General features: G+C 41.1%; 1 protein-coding gene and 1 pseudogene across 1 annotated transcript in view; one reads left to right on the top strand and one right to left on the bottom strand.

Annotated features, from left to right (window-relative positions):
• The window catches only part of FGF14 (fibroblast growth factor 14), a 620737-nt gene that overhangs the window by 6797 nt on the left and 592642 nt on the right, over positions 1-21298 (top strand). The window lies entirely within an intron of this gene.
• LOC101284591 (40S ribosomal protein S6-like) lies at positions 9417-10103 on the bottom strand (annotated as a pseudogene).

The raw sequence follows: 21298 nt of genomic DNA on the forward strand, positions 1-21298 counted from the left end.
TGAGCACAGAACGGCAGGGAATTGTCTGAGGGCGACTTCTCAGTTCCTCCATATGCCTCCAGAGATGCACTAACTTTTTTTTTTTTGCTATTCTGCTTTTGAAGGACCAAGTATGTCTTGATGTTCTCCCTGTATATTTCTCTGGTTGGTACAAACTAATTTTCTGCTTTGGCCAGAAGTAAAAGGTAGGATGATGAAGGGAAGAGGAGTTGAAAGGAGGAATCCTTAGGGCTTTCCTAAACATGAAAGCAAAAATGGAGGCATAGTGCAGACATGTTTTACAGGGAACACTGACGTTTTTGTTTATCTAACCTACTAACACCATCGAAGAAAGTCACCTAACAATTGTTGAGCACTGTTGCCTTTATCGCTGTCCCCTGTCAAAAGCTCAGGTTATGACAAGTCTCAGGTTTTCAATACATTTGTATTAAATGAACTAACGGTGAAAAATAGCGTTTTCTGAGAAAGTTAACTGTGGGACTGTAGCTGCCACTGTCATACAATTTACTTGGTGAAGTTCACTTAACGCCTACTCCTTTCCAGCAGTGCCAACCAAGAATTTGGCTTCTAAATGGTAAAACCAAGAAGGAAAAACAGCTGTTTGTGGCCTTCTTTCTCTTCATGCTCCGCGCCAGGGCATCCTGAAACATGGTTTGCAAACATTCCCCTGGGCTCAGGCCTTCCTCAAACACACAAGCGCATTCACCCCTCCTGGCCCGCTCACCCTTTAAATAACAAGTGTTAGGACACCATTTGGTTCCCTCTGCCAGAGCCCCCCTTCATTTTCTTTTCTGATCTTTAATGTTCTCCAAGAGGAAGGCATTCCGAAAAACAGTGGGGTGAACTTGAATTGTTTCTCTCTTCCTGTCTGAACTCCTTTCTGTGAAGATGGTCACTGGGCCCATCCGATGTGGCATGTTTCCGTTCTAGAGTGGACAGCACCTAAACAGCCTCGAGTTTCACTTGCTTTGAAAGGAGGTGCCCCCTCCCTTCCTATTTTGTTCTTTTCCGTTTTAAAGCAGTCATCTGCAAACTTGGTGGCGCCCTGCTTTCCCAAAACCACACTCAGCTACTCAGCTTCCGCCCTCCGGAGCCACCGTCAAAGGCGGACGCACGACTGGGGCAGAGCCCCGCTCGCCAGAGCAGCAAGCGGGACGTGGACTGTTTTCTGCTCGCCACGAGCCGGCCACCTCTGCGGCTCGGATCTGCTTCCAGGAGTCGGGCCCCTCGGGGATCTGGCCGGAGCCAGGCTCGGAGTCTGCCTAATGGAGCCCCGAAGAGAGGAGGCACGCAGGCGACGCGTCGCCTTCCTCCGCTGTGACCCGCGGCCAGAACTCCCGGGACCGGCCAACCTGCGCTCCACGCCTCGGGGCGTCTGGGGCTCTGCGGTGCCATGCGGTGGAAGCGGCCCGTCCGAGCCGCCGTAGCGCGGGAGGTATCCGTTGCCACAGGGATGACCTCTGACCCTGGAGCGTCTCTGGGGGCTCGGAGGCCGGCGCAGCCGTTGCTATGGAAACCACGTGGCCGGAAGCCGCGGGGTGGGCGAGACGGGGTGCGCGGGCCGCGCCGTGTGTTGACGCGGCGCACCTTGGCGGGCACCGGGCCGGCGACCTCGCGCGCGCCTCAGTGCGTGCCCGGGCTGAAGGGCGAAGGAAGAGTTTGGTTCCAGCCCACAGGTGGCCGCCTCCCTGCGACGCACTGCAGGGTTTAGAGGAAAAGGGACGGGGCGGGAGGAAGGAGCTAGGTAGGTAGCGGATGCGCCCAAGTTCCGGACTGGGAGAGCATGAGTTCAGCCCGCACTAGCTACTGGGAGGCCGAGGAGGGCTCGTGAAATTCTCTGGGCCTCAGTTTCTTCGACTGCAGTGCAAGGGCATTGATTAGAATAATCTCAGGTCGGCCCCCGCTCTCCTGTTCCAAGCGTCTCGTAACTTTCCACCCGATCTGGATTCTGAATGAACTTTTCCCTCTTCCCTGTACCTCTCCTGGACTGTGTTGAGTATATTTAAGTTGTAGTTTAAACCCGAGGCTATCGGAGATGGAAGGCCACCTGAGGGCTCATGACCGACCTTGCAGAGGTGTGGCAACTCCTTGCCGGTGCAGAGGTGACTCTTCCAAGAGCCGGTTTTGAGTGGTAGGGAAAGCACAGTACACAGCTTTGAGCCCTGGAAGAAGACACGCGTTGTATTTTACTGGTGACACCACCAAGAGCTCTTCATGCATTTTACAGAGTTGTGTGGTTGGTGCTGAAACAGATGGCATTCTTTTGTATCTGTTGTATTCCCCAGATGTCTTTTCCTGCAGTCTCAACATTTTTTGGAGAGGACTCGACCTACCTTGGCTTGTTTTTCCTTCTGTTATCTTGGACTGTTGGGAAGAATCACAAGCATTTTCACATCTGAAAACCCACACACACAACTTCACTGTATCTTTAGAAGTTGAAAAAGACTATTTTGAGGGTATGATAAGGCAAGCTCACTAGTTCATAAAAGAACAGCTAGATCCGAATTGTGTTTTGGCGGATGGAGTAGATTAAGGTTACCTGCTCAGATGGCTTTACACTTTTAAAAGACGTTTTGTTGGCCTAGTTTCCAAATAGTCTTTTTACCTTTTTTTGTTCCCCTTATGATAAGAATTACCTCCCTGAAGTTTGCTTTTCGAAGAACTGGCCATCAGTTTCTCAAGAAGACTGGGTAGAATATTTACATCTCAAGGCACAGGGAAAGAAAGTAAGTGCCTCCAGGAAGGACTTTTGTTTCCTAAACCCAGAATTTTACAGTATGTGCCAGCATAGGGGAGGTTTTGGGATTGGTATAAAGGATAGATGGGCTTTGAATTGCTTCAGTAGCTGCATTTGTGTTCTTACAAAGACTCAGTTCCCGAGACAGGGATAGTTGTTTTTAATTCTTCAAAGAATTGAGTTGCAACCTTTATGACATCAAAGGGCTGATCACCCATCCAACTACATTATCTTCTGTTTGCATCTTTAGATCTGGGAGAAGGTCTTCAACTAATATGGAAATAAAAAGATTTCTGTGTTCTAGATTTAGAGCTTTTTGTTTTGGAAGGTCTTTCCTTCTGGGTATACATAGTTTCACTTAGGTTAGGGGAGGAGGCCTCAAAAAACGTTCCTTTCAGGCTCTGAATATCAGCTTCCAGTCTGGCCAACTTCTCACAGTAGAGCTACTTAAAAAAAAAGTGTTTTTTGTTTTTTTTTTTCCAAATATCTTGTCAGGTTTCAGCTGAGACAAACAGTAAATATTCCTGGCAGTACTGGACAACCTGTTGGACTCAAGAGGTGTCCCCAAAGAATGGGCAAAATATCCTACCCTCCCAAGATGCAGAGCCACATCCAAAGGTAGCCAAAGAAAGACTTAGTTCCCCTGAGCGCTGCCAACGATCAGTAGGACACTAGCTGCAAGTGGAGTGCAATCCACACTTCTGTCTGGCCGTATTTTGAGGGCCCTCAGCCTGACGGTTCCCAGGCCAAGTTCTCAAGACCCAAAATGAGACGAACAAGAAGGCAATAGCTGTCCCTGGGAGAGAAAGGATCCACAACCAGTGCATCTTGGAAAGGAAGGAACAGCGTGAGATTTTCCCTTCCTCTCTCAACTGGGCACTACAGACAGAGGTGCAGGAGAGCTGACTCTGGTAAGAATTCTCTGGCATCTGCCAGTTTTCTTAGGCTCCAGAGCAAGTGGGGTTTAAAGTAGAGTGTAGCTCTGGCATCTACCTGAATTTGGCAAGGTTTTTCACTAATTTTAACTTGAGTTTCCTATTGGCTGCTTAAGAGAATAACTGGTAGTGGTTTACTGGTTTCCTGGAGAATCCCTTGGAGTCCCATGAACTCTGAGAGGGGCGCGTTTGGGGGCCACCCTTCAAAGGTAGGTGTGGGCGCATCTGTACTGTCACTAATTTGTTTATGGTCTTGTAGTTTCTTCAGAGTGGAAAGGCAATTCAGATAGAGGACGAACAGACTGTGAGGACTGCGATGGCAGATAGCGGGAGTAGTAGAAGTCACTACTTAGTGTTTTCTGTTTTAGGTGCCTCTTGTGTCCTTAATTTTTCATTAGCCATTTGCAGTGAATCTTTCAGTAAAGCTGTTTTGGAATCTTGAAGCCTTTTGGTCAGCTTTACCCTTTAGATAATCATTATGGCAACAGTGTGGAAAATACCTTTGCGTGGAGCGGGATTGAAGGTAAGAAAGGCCACAGAGGAGGTGGTAAGGTCAAAAATAAGGCAGTGACAGTGGCTGGAGAGGAAGTGGAGTCCCTCTATCTCAGTGGCCACTTTGAATTTGGGAAGGGAAAAGAGGGAGGTGTCTAGGATGTTCTGACCACAGGTGTTTGATTTGGACCGTTCTTTTTTTTTTTTTTTTTTTTTTAATGCGTGGACCGTTCCTTTTGATGCCGCCGAGCCACTGACCATTTGCCAGTAGACCACTCCTGTCTCCTCAAAGCACAGAGCAAAAACCTGACTCTCTCCAGACTGTTTGTATTCGAGGGGCTTTGGCAACTTTTAATAGCAAGTAGAAAACTTTGACAAGTTTCTCCTTCTAGATCATAATTTAAATAGGCAGTTCTAGGAGAATTGCTCTGGGATAAACGGTTTGTTTTCTTGACTCCAAAGCTGAAAGTCCTTAGGGATAAAAAAAAATGCCTTACAATAAAGATAAGTCCAAGGTTTTTTTGTTTTTTGTTTTAAATGATATACAGTTCTTTGTTGATAGTCAGTGATTTGTGTGCAATACTTTGTTCCATTTGAGGAGTCAAATAATACAATTAAAAGCCAATTTTTCAGATTATTCAGGTCTGGCAAGAAAAGAGAAGGAAGTGTGAACTTTATTGAAATTACGTATGTAAGTTTGTGCACCTGCTTCTTGGGTAGCAATGAATGTAGTTGTAATTAAAATGCCTTTTTCCCCCTGTAACATTTTGTTGTCTGCACAATTACAGTGGATCACTGAAGTGTGTGGTAGCTAGCCTCTTCTGTAATGCTGCCTCTTACTTAAATAAAGTGTAGTTTGGGACGGATTGAAATCTCTATTCTTTCCACTTCCTGTGTGGAGCACGTGGCATACTACTGTCGTACTTTAAAAAAAGAAGAAATGTGAAAATAAGAAGGCTCAAAGACTAAAACATTGTAGGGTTTCTGTTTTTTTCTTAAACAGCCACTTATTTCAGAGTCTGAAACTCATGTTTTTTGGTTGTTTCTGTTGTACCGCAGGTGTTATTGCTTGTAAGCAAAGAAAGGGCTCTGTTTGCTAGGAGACCTGAGTCACTTTCCGAATTAAACACGCAGCAGTTACCATCATTCTGCCGCAACATTTTCTTAATTATTTTTTCTTTTACATTTAAACTTTCTACTCATATGCCAATTAAGTGACATAAAATTCCTCATACATCAGATATATAATAATAGATATAAAATATTGGAAATATGTTTTAATAGAATGGATACTAAATGTTAGAAATATTTTAATGGTACAGTAACAAATTAAAAAATAAATTTGAAAAATATAGAAATTTAGGGGATCATGATTGTTTATTATTTATTTTATCTTTCCTAATTATATTTCCTTTTAAAATCTTGGGAATCATCTTAAAGAACACAGTGCTCAGGTGGTTCTGGTCCATATGTGGCACACGTGCCTTTTCATGGGAACGTGAACCCCTGAGGTGCGCGCTGAAGTTGGGAGTGTGGCCTGATCTGCAGAGCTGTGGAGTCCTGCTTCTCTGTTTTCCATCACTGAGGATTGCCCCCCTTTGTCCTGCTCTCCTTGTATTTGTACTGTCATACTCGAGATTTTGTCCTTTCACATCTTTCCTTTAGTTGTGTCTTTTGAAAGGTTTGTCATCAATTTAACTCTTCAGGCAAGGCTGGGATTAGTATTCAATTGGCTTTTCAACTTTTACATGTATTACATTAGGGGAAAAAGGCAAAAAATTCTAACAATACAGTTGTCAGACAGTAAATGAGACACATCTTGTGAACTAGAGACACCCAAAGCAGCATTTATTTGACTCTTTCTGTGCTTCAGATAACATGTTAAAAACACTGTGATGTGGATCTATTGCTTTAATAGGTTATATAATTAAATAATTTGGGGATATTATTATAATTATTCTACCTTATAGTCCCACTAATGAATGCCTTTAAACTTACTAGATTTTGAAAGACTTATTACTCTTCTACTTGAACAGAAATATCCTGAATTATTCTGAATCCTGTATTAGTATTTATGCTCTAAGTAATAATAAAAAACTAGCTTTATAGGATGCTTTCTATGTACTAGATACTTTATCTATATTACCTAATTTAGACCTCAAAAACCATATGTAGGAACTTTTCTTATATTTATCTGAAAAAGAATGACGCCCAGGCGTGAAGAAGTTAAGGAATTTGCCTGATGGCACCCAGCCAGTGGTTGGAACCCAAGCAGTCTTCCTCCAGAGACATCCTCTTAAATTCCTGTATTGCAGCTACCGCCCTAAAGACTGTGTTCAAAGCGTATATGTGAAAGTGGCTGGTGTTGTCTCAGTGTTTCTGTGAATCATTATATCCTGAAACTAAAGGGGAATGCAACATATTCAGTGTTTGCAACATGTTCAGATATTTAGAATTTGTAATGCTTTTTTATTGAGCGTAATTTACATACATTAAAATGCACAGCTCTTAACTGTAGAGTTTGATGTCTTTTGACTATTGTGTGTATCCTTGTGCCAGACACCCCATTTAAGATATAGAATATTCTCATCACCCAGAAACCTCATTCTCAGTTCGATTCAGTTCCCACTCGTGCCTTCTGTGAGAGGCAGCCACCGTTCTGCTCTCTGACTTTACCTTAGCCTGTACTAGAGCCTCAGATCATCAGATCCTGGAGTCCTCATGCCCTTGAGTTTGCTCTTTTCACTCCACACGTTGTTTTTGAGATCCACCTATACCATCGCACGTGAGATGTGTAGACTTCCATGCGGTAACTTCTGTTGTCTTTTGTAAACTAGAAACTCCTAATTGAACACACCCACTTTTAGTTAACATCCAAAAGTTGCCCGAAACTACAAACGGTTCGCAAGCCTACCTGGCCCAGTTACAGAGATGCTGGCTGAGGACGGAGGCTCCTGGGTCAGAGATAAAGGACTGTATCACTCAGGGCACAACAGGCGCCCCGTTCTTGTTTCCCTTGTCCTAACATCTCCCAGGGGCAGTGCTGAGTAGCCGAGGTGGATGCCTGCACACAGTGGATTTGTGTCACAGCTGAGGACCTCTGAGTTTAGGAAATCCCCCTTCTTTTTTAAGGAATGTCTTTCAAAAGTGCCCAACCTTTGCCCAGCAGGGAGCCATGGTCTTTATTATCCTGGGGTGGGGGGAATCGCCCTCTAACCTGGAAGCACTATCTTTAGAGTGCAAGGTTGTCTGCAATGCAGATATCCTCGTGAAGATAGTCTGAGTCAAAAGCTCTTAGGAGACAGAGCAGAAATCCCATGCATAAGTTGTTCTTTAAATCTGTTTCTGCACAGCAACCTTTTCTTCCCTTTCTGGTTTCTTCAGGACTGTCATTCTTGTTGTTCCAAAGATGCACTTAACACAGAGAAAAATTTATTTGGAAATTATCTAGAAAATGATCCTGAGGTTTTGAGAAGACAGACAATATACAATCTATACAATAAACCTATTAGTATTTATTAAATAACTATTTGTGGTAAGTTCCATGTTAGTTACTGGGAGAGATTTAAAACATTCCATAAGGATTTGGTCTCTGGCCCCAAAGTACTTAAGTTCAGTGTACAGAGAACACCAGTAATGAGAGAGTCTTGAACGATGGACGGCCACGGGGTGTCTGTAGGAGACCCATCAAAGATGAGCTGGGAAGAAAGGGAAATCTTGTCGAGAAGTGTGACCTGAGCTGACTTCTGAAAGCGTGTTTCATTTGGCAGGAGAGATAAGTATATTCTTGAAAACGGGAGCAATGTGAGTGAAAGTCAAGGGCTGAAAGATTCATGGTTGGGGATTTGGGGAATGTTAATGGAATCTTATGTTGGGGTATTAGAGGAATCATAATTTGGAGTCCAAAAGCCTGGCAGAGGAGTTAGACTGGATGTGGTAGAAATTAGTGAACTAGAGAATGTTTCTGGAGTGGGAAGACGGAACAACTTTGTTTGTAGCACCTAAGGTACTTGGGGCAGCAGTTAATTTCCCAGTAAGATGATGTTTTCTAGTGAAACATCGCTGGACTGAAAATGTCACAGGCTCTTTGGCTACAGGGAAATTTCCAGCAATTTGAACCACAATTTCTTACACGGGAATCCTGATAAACTGCTCTGGCGCTAGCAGCAGATCTATGTTTGAGTAACCCTTGATGACCGCTGCTTAGTGGAGAGATGCATTAAGGAACAATTTGCTAAAAGCACAACTTTTGGAAATGGATTTTGATTTTCTGCTCCTTTCTGTTATCAAATTTGAATTGTGTTTTAGAGGGTCAGTATCTATTTCTCGGTTATCTTAACACTTAAGAATGCCACACAATTTATAAAATAATATTTTAAGGAATATCACTTGTTAAAACGAGAGCACTAATTCAATCCTCAATGGCCATTTAAACCTTACAAATACATAACTAGTAATGCTTTGTAAGCAGCAGTTTCAATTTTTTTGATTTAGAACTGGGATCCTTGTTAGAGATCCTAGTTTATAAGTTTATAAAATGCACATTTGTAGGGTCACAAGCATAATTCATACAAGTAAGGGAAGGGATTCATTTTAGGTGGTGATAACAGTTGTAGACACCCTGTGCTGGGAGCAAATTAGCAGCATAAACCTGAATTCTGTCATTTCAGTGGGTAGTGAGTGAGTGATTTAACAATTTTTTTTTTTGGGTGCCAATTAGTGTAAAGGCAATAGCTGCACAATGCAAAGGGTCTGAATGCTACAGAGTTAAGTAAAGGGTCTGAATGTTGTTGCATTAACATAGTTTTGAATAAAGAATTAAAATGTGCATCTAAAGATGCCACAGCCCAAGTTGCGTCCTACGGATTGCCACAGCTATTGCCACATCCACTTGCTTACTCAGTGTTCTGGTGCCCGCTAATATTTGTGAGAACCTTCAGGAAAGGAAAGTAGGGTCATTCAACTCGCTCAGTACATCATAATCTTACTCTCTTATTTTTATTACTCAAAGCAGGAGGAGTTACCTCTGTGAATCTTGGTAACAGTTTTTTGCCTAACTATGCTTTCGCTTTCTCTGTTACAATTTTAACATAAGACGGATCTTTGACCCTTTCTTTCTTGTATTCTTTTAAATTTATAATTGGTAAAAATACTTTTAAATATTATTGTATATATATATTTTTTTTTTCGTGATGTCTGATCTTATTTATTTGTTACTCTTAGAACATCTCATTTTTGACTGGACTCAGAAGTAGAAGCTCTCAGAGAGGACAGCCTCCGTCTCTTGGCAATCTGTTCCTGGCGTTTTTCTTTGTCCTCCTTCATTCTCTTGGCCAAAAGTTTAGCATATTCTGCAGCCTCTTTATTTTTCTTAGTACGCTGTTACTTCAGAGCAATACGCCAACGTTTGCGTTGCAGAACACGTGGAATAACAAGACGCTGAATCTTGGGTACTTTGGTCCTAGGTTTCTTACGTTCTTTGTTTAGGGGCTTTCTCACAACATACTGGCAGACATCATCTTCTTTAGAGAGACTGAAAACTTTGTGGATTCTGCTCCCTCTTTTGGGCCCCAGGCAACGAGGCACAGTAATATTCGTGAGTCCAGGAATATACTTCTCCCCTTTTTTTACGATGACCAAATTGAGAATGCTCAGATTGGCCTCCACAATGCAACCCTGTACAGATTTGCGCTTTCTTTCTCCAGTCCTCCTTGGTCTGTAATAGGAATGCCCCTTACTCAGTAGCAGGCGGACTCATCCATGGGTCAAGACACCCTGCTTCATGGGGAAACGCTGTTTGTCACTTCCACCACTGATTTGGACCACATAACCCTTCCATTCTTCACCCAGAGCGTCGGCAGCAACTTCTGTGGCCACACGCTTCTCATAAAAGGTACGAATGAAGGTTTCTTCTTCGTTCATGCCAACATACACCTCCCATTTCATTACACAGAAACTTCACTCATTTTCCAGTTACTTGAACTGAAAAACACCCTAGGGTCCATGTGTGTAGGTTATCACCAGCACAATTTTCTATACCAAAAATAATGAAATCATAGTAAGGAATAAGAAAAGAAAAAATTCTATTTCCTTAGAATAAGGAAAGCTACCACAAATACATTCTTACTTTAAAGGTCATGGCCAAGCCCTGCTGCAGCCTCACGGGCCGTAATGAGCACCAACAAATGGTACGGTTCAGTGTGTCTGTGATGGTGTCTACTTCTGAGACCACCACTTGTGCATTGCATCTCTTGGAACAGTGCTGCACCTACCTGACCACATCAACCAATGTTAAGTGTAACTAGCACCATCCTTGTTAGAGGTCAGGTCAAACATGAAGAAACAATAGCCCAGGAAAAGGCCTTTAGTGTGGCAGGTTCATGAGTTAGAAATAACCCTAGGTACACATAATGATTCTACTGTTGTCTCTCTGGTCACAGCAGGGGCCTAGATACAGTCCAAGGAAGGAAGTCTCTTCCTCTGTGTTAAGCACTGAGCCCCACGGGGTCTATCAGGGAAACCTTTCTGCTGTGTCAGTTCCTTTTATCAAGTGATGTAAAACTTGGGAACTAGTCTCAATAAATGCCATTAGATTAAAAAAAAGAAGTAAAATTAGATGCTGAGATCTGCAGCATAGGATGGAATGGCTGAACAGTAAGGTATGTCTACTTCCTATATCAGGCTTATTAGTCAGGCACCTTGGCGTTGGACATTATGGATTGGTACAGTCTAACTAGCACTTTAAACTTCTCTCAAATAAGTAGGCCATTTAGGTAACTTAGAAGTTAGTTTTGTTACCTCCAAATATATGGTATCTTAATCTTTCTAGGGGGAGTAGAGGGGATTTGGAAGGTTAGATAAAGGTGGAAGAGTTGCTGGGGATGGTCGGTCCTGGAGCTAAGGAAGCAATATTGATAGAGATGGACGGAATAAACTCATCCACCCTCCTTCCCCTTTTCTCTCCCATTTCGTTTTCCCTTTGCCACTGCCAGTTAGGTCAGGAGATTCTGATTGTTGGACCAAATGAGGGACGGATTTGGGCTGGAGTATTCCAAATAGAATGAAGAGTCCATAGCGGTCCTTAGATAGCATTTCATGGTAAATGGGGTACATTTTTTTTTTAAACATCTTTATTGGAGTATAATTGCTTTACAATGGTAGGTTAGTTTCCGCTTTATTTTATTTATTTATTTATTAAAAAAATTTTTTTTTGTGGTATGCAGGCCTCTCACTGTTGTGGCCTCTCCCATTGCAGAGCACAGGCTCTGGACGCACAGGCCCAGCGGCCATGGCTCATGGGTCCAGCTGCTCCGCGGCATGTGGGATCTTCCCGGACCAGGGCGCGAACCCATGTCCCCTGCACCGGCAGGCGGACTCTCAACCACTACACCACCAGGGAAGTCCAGTTTCCGCTTTATAACAAAGTGAATCAGCTATACGTATACATATATCCCCATATCTCCTCCCTCCTGTGTCTCCCTCCCACCCTCCCTGTCGCACCCCTCTAGGTGGTAACAGGGAGCTGATCTCCCTGTGCTATGTGGCTGCTTCCCACTAGCTATCTATTTTACATTTGGTAGTGTATATATGTCCATGCCACTCTCTCACTTCGTCCCAGCTTACCCTTCCCCCTCCCCATGTCCTCAAGTCCATTCTCTACGTCTGTATCTTTATTCCTGTCCTGCCCCTAGATTTCTCAGAACCATTTTTTTTTTTTTAGATTCCATATATATGTGTTAGCATACGGTATTTGTTTTTCTCTTTCTGACTTACTTCACCCTTTATGACAGACTCTATGGGTACATTTTTAAGTTGAAAAATACAGTGAAGGTAGCAACAACTGTAAAATAGGTTATGACTGGAAATTGGTTTATTTTCCCACAAAACCGACTAGCAATACCCTTGGGGTCTTTGTGCATTTATTGTACTTTTAAATTTGTTTACTTGGCTCTCAATGGGCATACTTATCTTTTTTTTTTTTTGTAAATTTATTTATTTTTAATTTTTGGCTGCATTGGGTCTTCGTTGCTGCATGTGGGCTTTCTCTAGTTGCAGCAAGCAGGGGCTACTCTTTGTTGCGGTGCGCGGACTTCTCTTTGCAGTGGCTTCTCTTGTTGCAGAACACAGGCTCGAGGTGCGCGGGCTTCAGTAGTTGTGGTGAGTGGGCTCAGTAGTTGTGGCTTGCGGGCTCTAGAGCGCCAGCTCAGTACTTTTGGTGCTCGGGCTTAGTTGCCCCGTGGCATGTGGTATCTTCCCGGACCAGGGCTTGAACCCGTGTTCCCTGCATTGGCAGGTGGATTCTTAACCACCGTGCCACCAGGGAAGTCCCTGGGTATACTTATTTAATGAATAATGCCTACTTTTACTGTAGTTTAGCCTATAAGTGCTTAAAAAAATTAATGCCCTCATAAAACTTATAAGCACTTTAAGGAAATTAATACCATTGTGAAAATAAAACACTATTTATAGATATAGGGAATGAGCAATTTTTATATATTTATCTCTGATTAAAATATTGCTCTGACTCTTCTTACCTATGTTTATCTATGTTGAAAGCATGGGCATTTCATTAATATACTGACAATATGATACTATATTTACATATAATTTGTTTGCTTAGCTGTAATGTTAATGCCATGAAGCTCAGAATTCACTGTGTATACATTTTACTTTTATTGATATTTAAATTTACTCTGGTTCACCTCTTAAATATCTCATGCAAAACCTAAACATTCCTTGATATGAATGTCATCTAAAGTTGTAAGAGAACAGCCCCTCCTGTTATATCTTACTGTGCTTTGTTAAAAAAAAAAAATCACCCTATTCTCCAGTAAAGTCCTGTCACTGTAAATGTGCAGAGGCTTTCCTACAGCAGGTGGACTTTCTCAGGGCTGATCATACATGGAAAGGTTCAGTCAGACATGAACTTGAACCCTGAAAGTGGGAGTTAACTGTATAGGAAAAGAAACTTCATGCTCTCCGTAATACTTCTCTTGGGTTTGGATATTAGGTTGCTAGATGTAATTAGGCATTTTTGGCAGGTTGGATGCTGAGTAGGGAGGCATCCATGTACTGAACTCCAAGCTGAAAACAGGTAAACTGTATGCTAGATTATCCAGTTCCATGATATTCTGTGTTGATTTCCTTTGTGTGATATCCAAATATTTAATTACCTTACATTTAAGTATTGCAGCCCTGCCTTGGCTGTGCACTAGAGAATTAAGAGAAGGGCCGTTCACCTTTACTTGAACCAGAGTATTAAACTCAGAGCAGTGTCAATATTCCCTCTCTTGTAGCCGTCATTAGTGAGATACCCAAAGGGGAGATGCAGCTCAGGAGACATGGCTAAGGCTCTAAAAGGCCTGGCTTGAAAACTTTGGAAGATCTCGGTTTTATTATCTTAAGGGATATAATAAATTTTTCCTTCAAAGCTAAATTTCTTGTTTTCTGATATCAAAAAATGTTTTATTTTTAATTACATTGCCAGGGAAGAGTGCAGTTATGAGCTGGTTTTTACTTCACCTTCCTAACTTGTTTATTTGGACCCCCAAATTTTAAGAACAGGTGGAATTGTTAACAGCATGTTAGCATGCTGGCGTTCTTTTGCCTTAATCTATATGCACATTTAACATCCAGAAACATATAGTAAATTTTTGCCCATTGATTTCTCTGTGCATGTGTGTGTGTGTGCATATGCATATGTGTGTATATATCTCCACATTATGTAGGTGTACATGTGATATACAGATGAATCAAACATAGGCATAACTCTTTGCTATTTCCTTATTCTGTGGTGTGAAACATACTTCCAGATGCCTCATGGGTTTGCTGAATGAGTGCGTTCAGAATAAGTTTGATTTACTTGAAAATAATATTTTTCTTAATGTTCTTAATTTTTTTTTTTTAAATTTATTTATTTTTGGCTGTGTTGGGTCTTTGTTTCTGTGTGAAGGCTTTCTCCAGTTGCGGAGAGCGGGGGCCATTCTTCATCGCCATGCGCAGGCCTCTTACTGTCGTGGCCTCTCTTGTTGCAGACCACAGGCTCCAGACGCGCAGGCTCAGTAGTTGTGGCTCACGGGCCTAGTTGCTCCGTGGCATGTGGGATCTTCCCAGACCAGGACTCAAACCCGTGTCTCCTGCATTAGCAGGCGGATTCTCAACCACTGCGCCACCAGGGAAGCCCAATGTTCTTAATTTAGATATCTCCAATCTAAACTGGGGAGTAGAGCTCTGAGTACAAATAACCACTTTAATAGAGGTTTTTGATGATATTATTATAGTGTTAAAAAATGAAACATTTAAAAATCTGGATTTTGATTTGCCTGGGTATTTCCCTTTAATAGGAAGCATAGAAAAACCTCAGATTTTTATATCCTCCTCCATATTATAGAAGGACCTTCTGGTACAAGTCCAAGTCAGATGATTTTATCTTCTTTTGGCTTGTGCTGGCCAAGGTGTCCCCAGCCCTATTGATTGAGATGGCTAGTTCTGTGACCCCTGTCTAAAGACCACTCAGTGCCTCTGTGTTCTTACTGTCTTTCTTTGACAACTACTGTTAGATAGGTGTATATCTTGAAACTAATTTTGGTTGCTGTTATGTATTTTTTTTACTGACAAGGACAGCAGTGTGTGTGCGAACTTTGGAGTTAGATAAAGATTGGAAGTGTAGCTGTAATTTCTCTGTACCTCAGAGTTGTTTTTGTTTGTTGGCTTATTTTGATTTTGGTAGTAGAGGGAGAATTCTTCCCTTGTGTGTTTGTAGTGACTAAAGGAGAATATATAAATAAAGCACCTAACAAAATACCTACCACATGGACATTGATTTATTTATCAGTTCCTTCCACCCCATTTCCTTTTCAGAAACAATTTTAGTTTCTTTCCTACATTTTCCAGTGGGTGACCTATGCTAAAATTATTATTTTTTGTTAATTAATATAATATTTTAAAGTTTTACCTATAGTTAATACTATAGGATACGTAAATGAATTCTTAAAAAGTGTCCAAGTAAAGGTTGAACGAAGACAGATTCAGAGGCCCAGTGGGATCTGTGTTCTCGCTGAGCCTCCTTTTGTACACTATGGGCCTAACCAGGTCTTTACTCACAAACCTTCAGGGCCTAAAGGAGCCTGGAACATTTTGTGTTTTGCCCAGAGTGGGACTGGCTGCAAACAGACAGTTTTGGAGTTCATATATTTTTCTTGAGCTAAAGAACATTGTCAAATATCTGTGATAGAATATTTCAGTATCTGCCTTTCCTGTGTATCTTACAGAGTTGAGTCTTAGTCATCTGTATATACCAAAATGAGTATTTTAAAATATTTTATATGCTTTTCTAATATGTATAGTTTATTTTTTTATTATCTTCCTTAATTGCTTATACCTAACAATAATTACCTCAAAAATTTTGAGTTAAATTTTATGGGTTGTTCCCATCCTCTGAGGCTTTTTACCTTAGTTATAAATTAATGAAACATATGTTAAAGCAACCTTTCCTATCATTGTTCTGCTAAGAGTCACTGCCCAACTTTTTTTTTTAACTTCTTTGGATTTAAGAATCTCATTTGTAGTTTTGAGCTCTTTCTTTTGCTCCTGAGCTTTCATTTCATTTCACTACCCATCCCCCCACCATTGTGTATTTAAGTCTTACTTTTGCTACTGGACATGCTGCTTATACCCTGAAAACTATAAATAGCTTATCCTGCCAATTTTGTATTATCTGTGAAAATTGTAGCCCCTTTCTTTGTTCCTACCTGAATACTTTAGGCTCTGTCATTCATTTATTTTCTTTAGGAGTAAAAATAACCTAATATTTAAAGTCTAGCTTGAATTTGCCTCTTTCAGGGGCCTTGTAGGAAACGCTCTGCTTGTAAATGAGAATCCCGTCTTGGTTGGGAGAGAGGTTGGACCCCATGAGCACACTTCCCACTTCAAGACTCAGGTGACGGGGTCTGTTTCTAAGACCTGGAGCCACTGGGCTTGTGATGGCTACTTATTACTTGGGAGTGACAACAAAAAATAGACTTCTCTTTTTCTTAGGAATACCACTGGACAACACAAAATTTCAACGTGCTGGGAAAATATAGTTTAGAGAACCTAGCAAGTGAAAATGACCTGATTCAAAATGTCCACCAACTACTAATTATTTAACTGGTTTCCCATTGAATATTTAATATGATACCAGGAGCAGTGAAGTTTCACTAAAAGTTACTTTGTGCTTCCTTTAGTATTTACTTTATTTATTTATTTAGAATTATATAGTAATGGGAGTTCTTTCCAGAAGAGGCTGTGCAGGAGGAAAATACATCTTTAAGAGCACTGTAGACTGTAGGCAGTTGTAGCTACTCCTCAGAAGAGAGGCCTGGGCCACATACAGACATGCCGGCATCATCAGTGTGTGGCCGGTAACTGAAAACGTAGGACAGAGGAGAGAGAGAGGGAAAGGAGAAGACAACCTGGAACAGGGTGCTTACAGACTCCACTGCTGCATAAAATAAGAAGCCAGCCAGGCATTACTATTGATAGCAGAACCAGCTGACTTATTGCTTAGAATTTGCAAATCAATGTGAAAAATGGACTCTAGATACTACAGCTTCTGAATTAATAGTTTTTTTCTTTTCCGTAGGGTTTGAACTCAATAAAGAAAGAAGATTCATTAGGGCACACTGTTCCTTTGGTTACGATTTTTTTGTTTTATGTGTATAGTTTTTAATCTGTTGTTGATATTTTTAAGGAGCAAGATTGAAAAAAGAAGGCAGAGGACTTTTATTTTATTTTTTGAGGTACGCGGGCCTCTCACTGCTGGGGCCCCTCCCGTTGCGGAGCACAGGCTCCGGACGCGCAGGCTCAGCGGCCATGGCTCATGGGCCTAGCTAATCCGCGGCATGTGGGATCTTCCCGGACCGGGGCACGAACCTGTGTCCCCTGCATCGGCAGGCGGACTCTCAACCACTGCGCCACCAGGGAAGCCCAGAGGGCTTTTATTGATACTTTATCTGCTGACTTGAGGTTGGGTTTTCTTAAACTAAGAAGTGGTTATCTTGTATGGAAAGGAATTCAGATGAATATTTTTCATTACCGGAATTTGGAGGACGCAGTCTTAAAATAGAAACTACAGTTTATACTTCCAAATGTAGCTTCCCATATAAACAGTCTTATCATCTGAAGGTCGGGTCTTTAATTTTCTTCATTTAGAAGGTAGATTTTATATGATAGATTTAACTTGATTTTTTAAAATTGATAAAACGTTGCTTAGTCTTTACATCATTATCATTAAAGAATTATAATTCGTGTCAAAGAGCTGACTTTCCAGTCATTAGTATACTCCAAAGTCTTATCCCTTTAGCTTAAACATTTTATTATCTGTATTGCACTGTCTGCCGGCTCTGATTTGATCACAGCTGTGATTGGTACCCTGTGCTGGAATTAGGGATACGGAACACAGTTTCCTCCTGGCTCCTGCCGGAGCATCTGCCCCTAGATTGATCCTGGGTCTAGCGGTGAAGATTAACCAAAACCACATGTGGATGTGGATTTCATTTGGGCGGTGTGACTGTGGTAGCAGAGGTATTATTTTTTATCAGAGTGAGTGACCTTTCCTAGCTTTCTCTGCATTTCCAGTTCTGCTGGGTATGGTCAGCTGAAATGACTGGCCAGTAGTTATGATATATTTATTTAGTCCAAGTCTTCCTTTAACTACAGCTCTGGTACATTGTTCTGCCTGTCTAAACTCTTGTGTGTGGAAGTTTAGTTTTCTGCAATAGAATTCAGCATTGACATTCTCTCATATCTCAAGTGTTCTTTATACTGTGGGATCAGCATGTTTCACTAGCTAGCTGGCTATTTTTATGCAATTGTTTCAAGTTATTGGGAATTTAAACTGCATAAACTACCAATAGATCTGTGTTACTTTAGAAGATTTCACTTTAGCCCTTGATTTAAAAAACCTCTAGAAGGTTTTGCATAACAAAATCCCTTTCAGTAAATGTTTAGGGAGGTGAAAGAGTCTGACACACCTACTTGTTGATATACCTAAAGTCTGACCTACATCTTTAAAATTTTACTTTGATATTTATTCTCCTTCAATAAAATACATAAGGTGTGGATTTTGCACTGATAAGAAAATACTTCTGCCTGCATTACCCCTCCTTCACAACTGGACATAATCTCTTAAATGAACTATCGTGCACTTAAAGTTCAAACATACTTACCTTATTTTTGTATTACAGCCATTTGTGTCTATTAAATTGTAAATTCCAGTAAGATCTGAGACTCCAGTGAGATCAGTAACTCAATATCTAATGTTCAGTACCTAGAGGAGTGTCGTGCGGATAGTAGATCCTCAGAAGATACTTAATAATTGACTTGATTGAATTATTCATTTTTAATATCTCTTCAATGTGTAATCTAGAGAAGATAGGATACTATAAGGAGGAGGTGTAAATAATTGTAGCACCCTTTTTGTGTTTGGAAACTACACCCAGGAAACAATATTACTGAAGCAGTTTATTCCGAATTTGCACATCCAAAGAAACTTCAGGTCTAATCTCGTACTATGTTGTAGCATGGGTCATGCTGCAGTCAGACTTAGATTGTCAGGGTTGGAAGGGTCCTGATATGTCACCTGTCTCAACCTTCCATCCAGTGCTTGAGTTCCTTCTGTAGCAGGGGGGTCAACCGTGGCCACCTATTTGAACGACTTGAGGAGCTTCAAAAACCCAGTGTTCAAGTTTCGCCTCAGTCCAGTTTTATAAGCATCTCCATGGACGGGACCTGGGCATCAGTCTTTCTAAAAACTCCTTAGGTCAGGGGTCCCCAGGCCCCAGGGAACCGGGACGCACAGCAGGAGGTGAGTGGTGGGCAAGCGGGACGAGCGAGCCAAGCTCCATCTGCCGCTCCCCATCGCTCGCATCACCGCCTGAGCTGTCTCCTCCCGTCCCCCCGACCCCGCCCCAGTCCATGGGAAAATTGTCTTCCCCAAAACTGGTCCCCGGTGCCAAAAAGGTTGAGGACCGCTGCCTTAGGTGATTCCAGCATGCAGCGGTCAAGGTTCAGAGCCATTGTTCTATAAAATCTCTACCAAATGTTTTCCCAGTCTGATTGAACTCCTCTGGAGATGAGCACCTCACTACCAAACTTATTCTTATGTTTATTCCATTTATTCAAATAGTGACTTAATTATGAGTGTTTAAATTATATGCTAGTTAAATTACATAACATAAATCAAGCTTCCCAATTTAATACTCAACTATTGATAAACAACACTGAAGAGGGAGTGACATTTGAATTATCTTCTTTGAAGTAGTACTGCAGCACTTTTGAATGACTTCCAAAAGGCTGATCATAAAAATCACTTCAATCATTTTCAAATTTTACTTTAGCAGTAATCAAGTTACTTGGTGTGACTCAGATGAACATTCTGCTCTGTCTTGGAGTATCATGATCATTTCAATTTCTTGTACCTGGGGAAACAGAGAAGAAATGTACAGATTATTTTTGTATTTACCTGCCCATAGCCATTAGGTAGACCCTTTTGGAAATGTACTAGCTTCTTAGGAGAGTAATATGCCATCTAGGAAACTTCAAATATACTGAAAGGGGAATGGCGAGGGTTTGGTTTTGTAAAGCTCTTTGATTTTAGAGAAGAACTTTTAGAGAAAGCTGTATGTGACCACACATAGATACATACACACCTGCATTCTTGCTTAGGAACTTATCTATCCTGAGACCACTTACCTGTATATCAACTCATTTGAGTGCTTTTGCATTTCCTTTAATCCTTTAGAAGGATCTAGGTACTAAAAGTCAGTATACAGCATCATTATTAAATACTCAACTAGTTGTGAGCCAGACAAACCTGGATTTGAGTCTCATCCCCATCTCTCCTCAATGTTCGGCCTAGGGCAAAAATTATTATTTAATCTCAGTTTATTTGTAAAATAGAGATAATGACACATAGCTGGTAGGGATGTTGTGAGGATTAGTATTAATAATGCATATAAAGTCTCATAATAGCCCCTGGGTTATAGGAAGTGCTCATTAACTTAAATTTTTTTATACCACTTATTGAGGAATAACTGACATGTAAAAGAACCGTACATATTTAATGTATACAACGGATGAGTTTGTATACAGTTGTATACAACTGTACATGTTTAATGTATATGTATTTAATGGTGTTATCACCACCATCAAGGCCCCAGACATATCCATTACTTCCCAAAGCTTCCTCTCATCCCTATTATTATTATCATTATTGTTATTGGTAGGAACACCTAACATAAAATCTATCCTCTTAGAAAATTTTAAGTATATAATAGAGTGTTGCTAGCTATAGGCGTATGCAGTATAGTAGGTCTCCAGAGCTTATTTATATTGCATAACTGGAACTTTGTGCACTTTGACATTTCCACCTCTCCTCAGTCCCTGGCCATCACCATTCTATTCTCTGCTTCTATGGTTTTGACTTTTTAAGATTCCACATATAAGTATGACCATACAGTATTTATCTTTCTTTGTCTGGCTTATTTCATTTAGCCTAATGTCTTCCAGGTCCATGCATGTTGTCACAAATGGCAGGATTTCCTGCTGTTTAAAGGCTGAATGATATTCCATTGTATATATTTTCTTTATCAATTCATCCATTGTTGGACATTTAGATTGTTTCCATATCTTGGCTATTGTGAATAATGCTGCAGTAAACATGGGAGTACAGCTATTTCTTCGAAATATTGATTTTAATTCCTTTGGATAAATACCCAGAAGTAGGATTGTTGGATCATACAGTAGTTCTATTTTTAATTCGTTGAGGAACCTCCATACTGTTTTCCATAATGGTCATATCAATTTACATCCCCACCAACTGTGTTACCGGGGTTGGGTTCCCTTTTCTCCATATTCTCACCAACATTTGTTATCTTTTGTTTTTTTATAATTGCCACCCTAACAGGTGTGAGGTGGTATTTCATTGTGATTTTGATTTGCATTTTGATGGTTAGTGAGGTTGAGCACCTTTTCATATACCTGTTGGCCTTTTGTATATCATCAGGATTACTGGGCAGATTACAATAGTTGTAAAATAAGATCTTTTAAGACAGTAGCAGGACAAAATTCTGAGGTTAGTTCTGTAAAGAACATC

This window comes from Orcinus orca, chromosome 18, assembly GCF_937001465.1.
Source record: "Orcinus orca chromosome 18, mOrcOrc1.1, whole genome shotgun sequence".
NCBI classification, from domain to species: Eukaryota; Metazoa; Chordata; class Mammalia; order Artiodactyla; family Delphinidae; genus Orcinus; species Orcinus orca.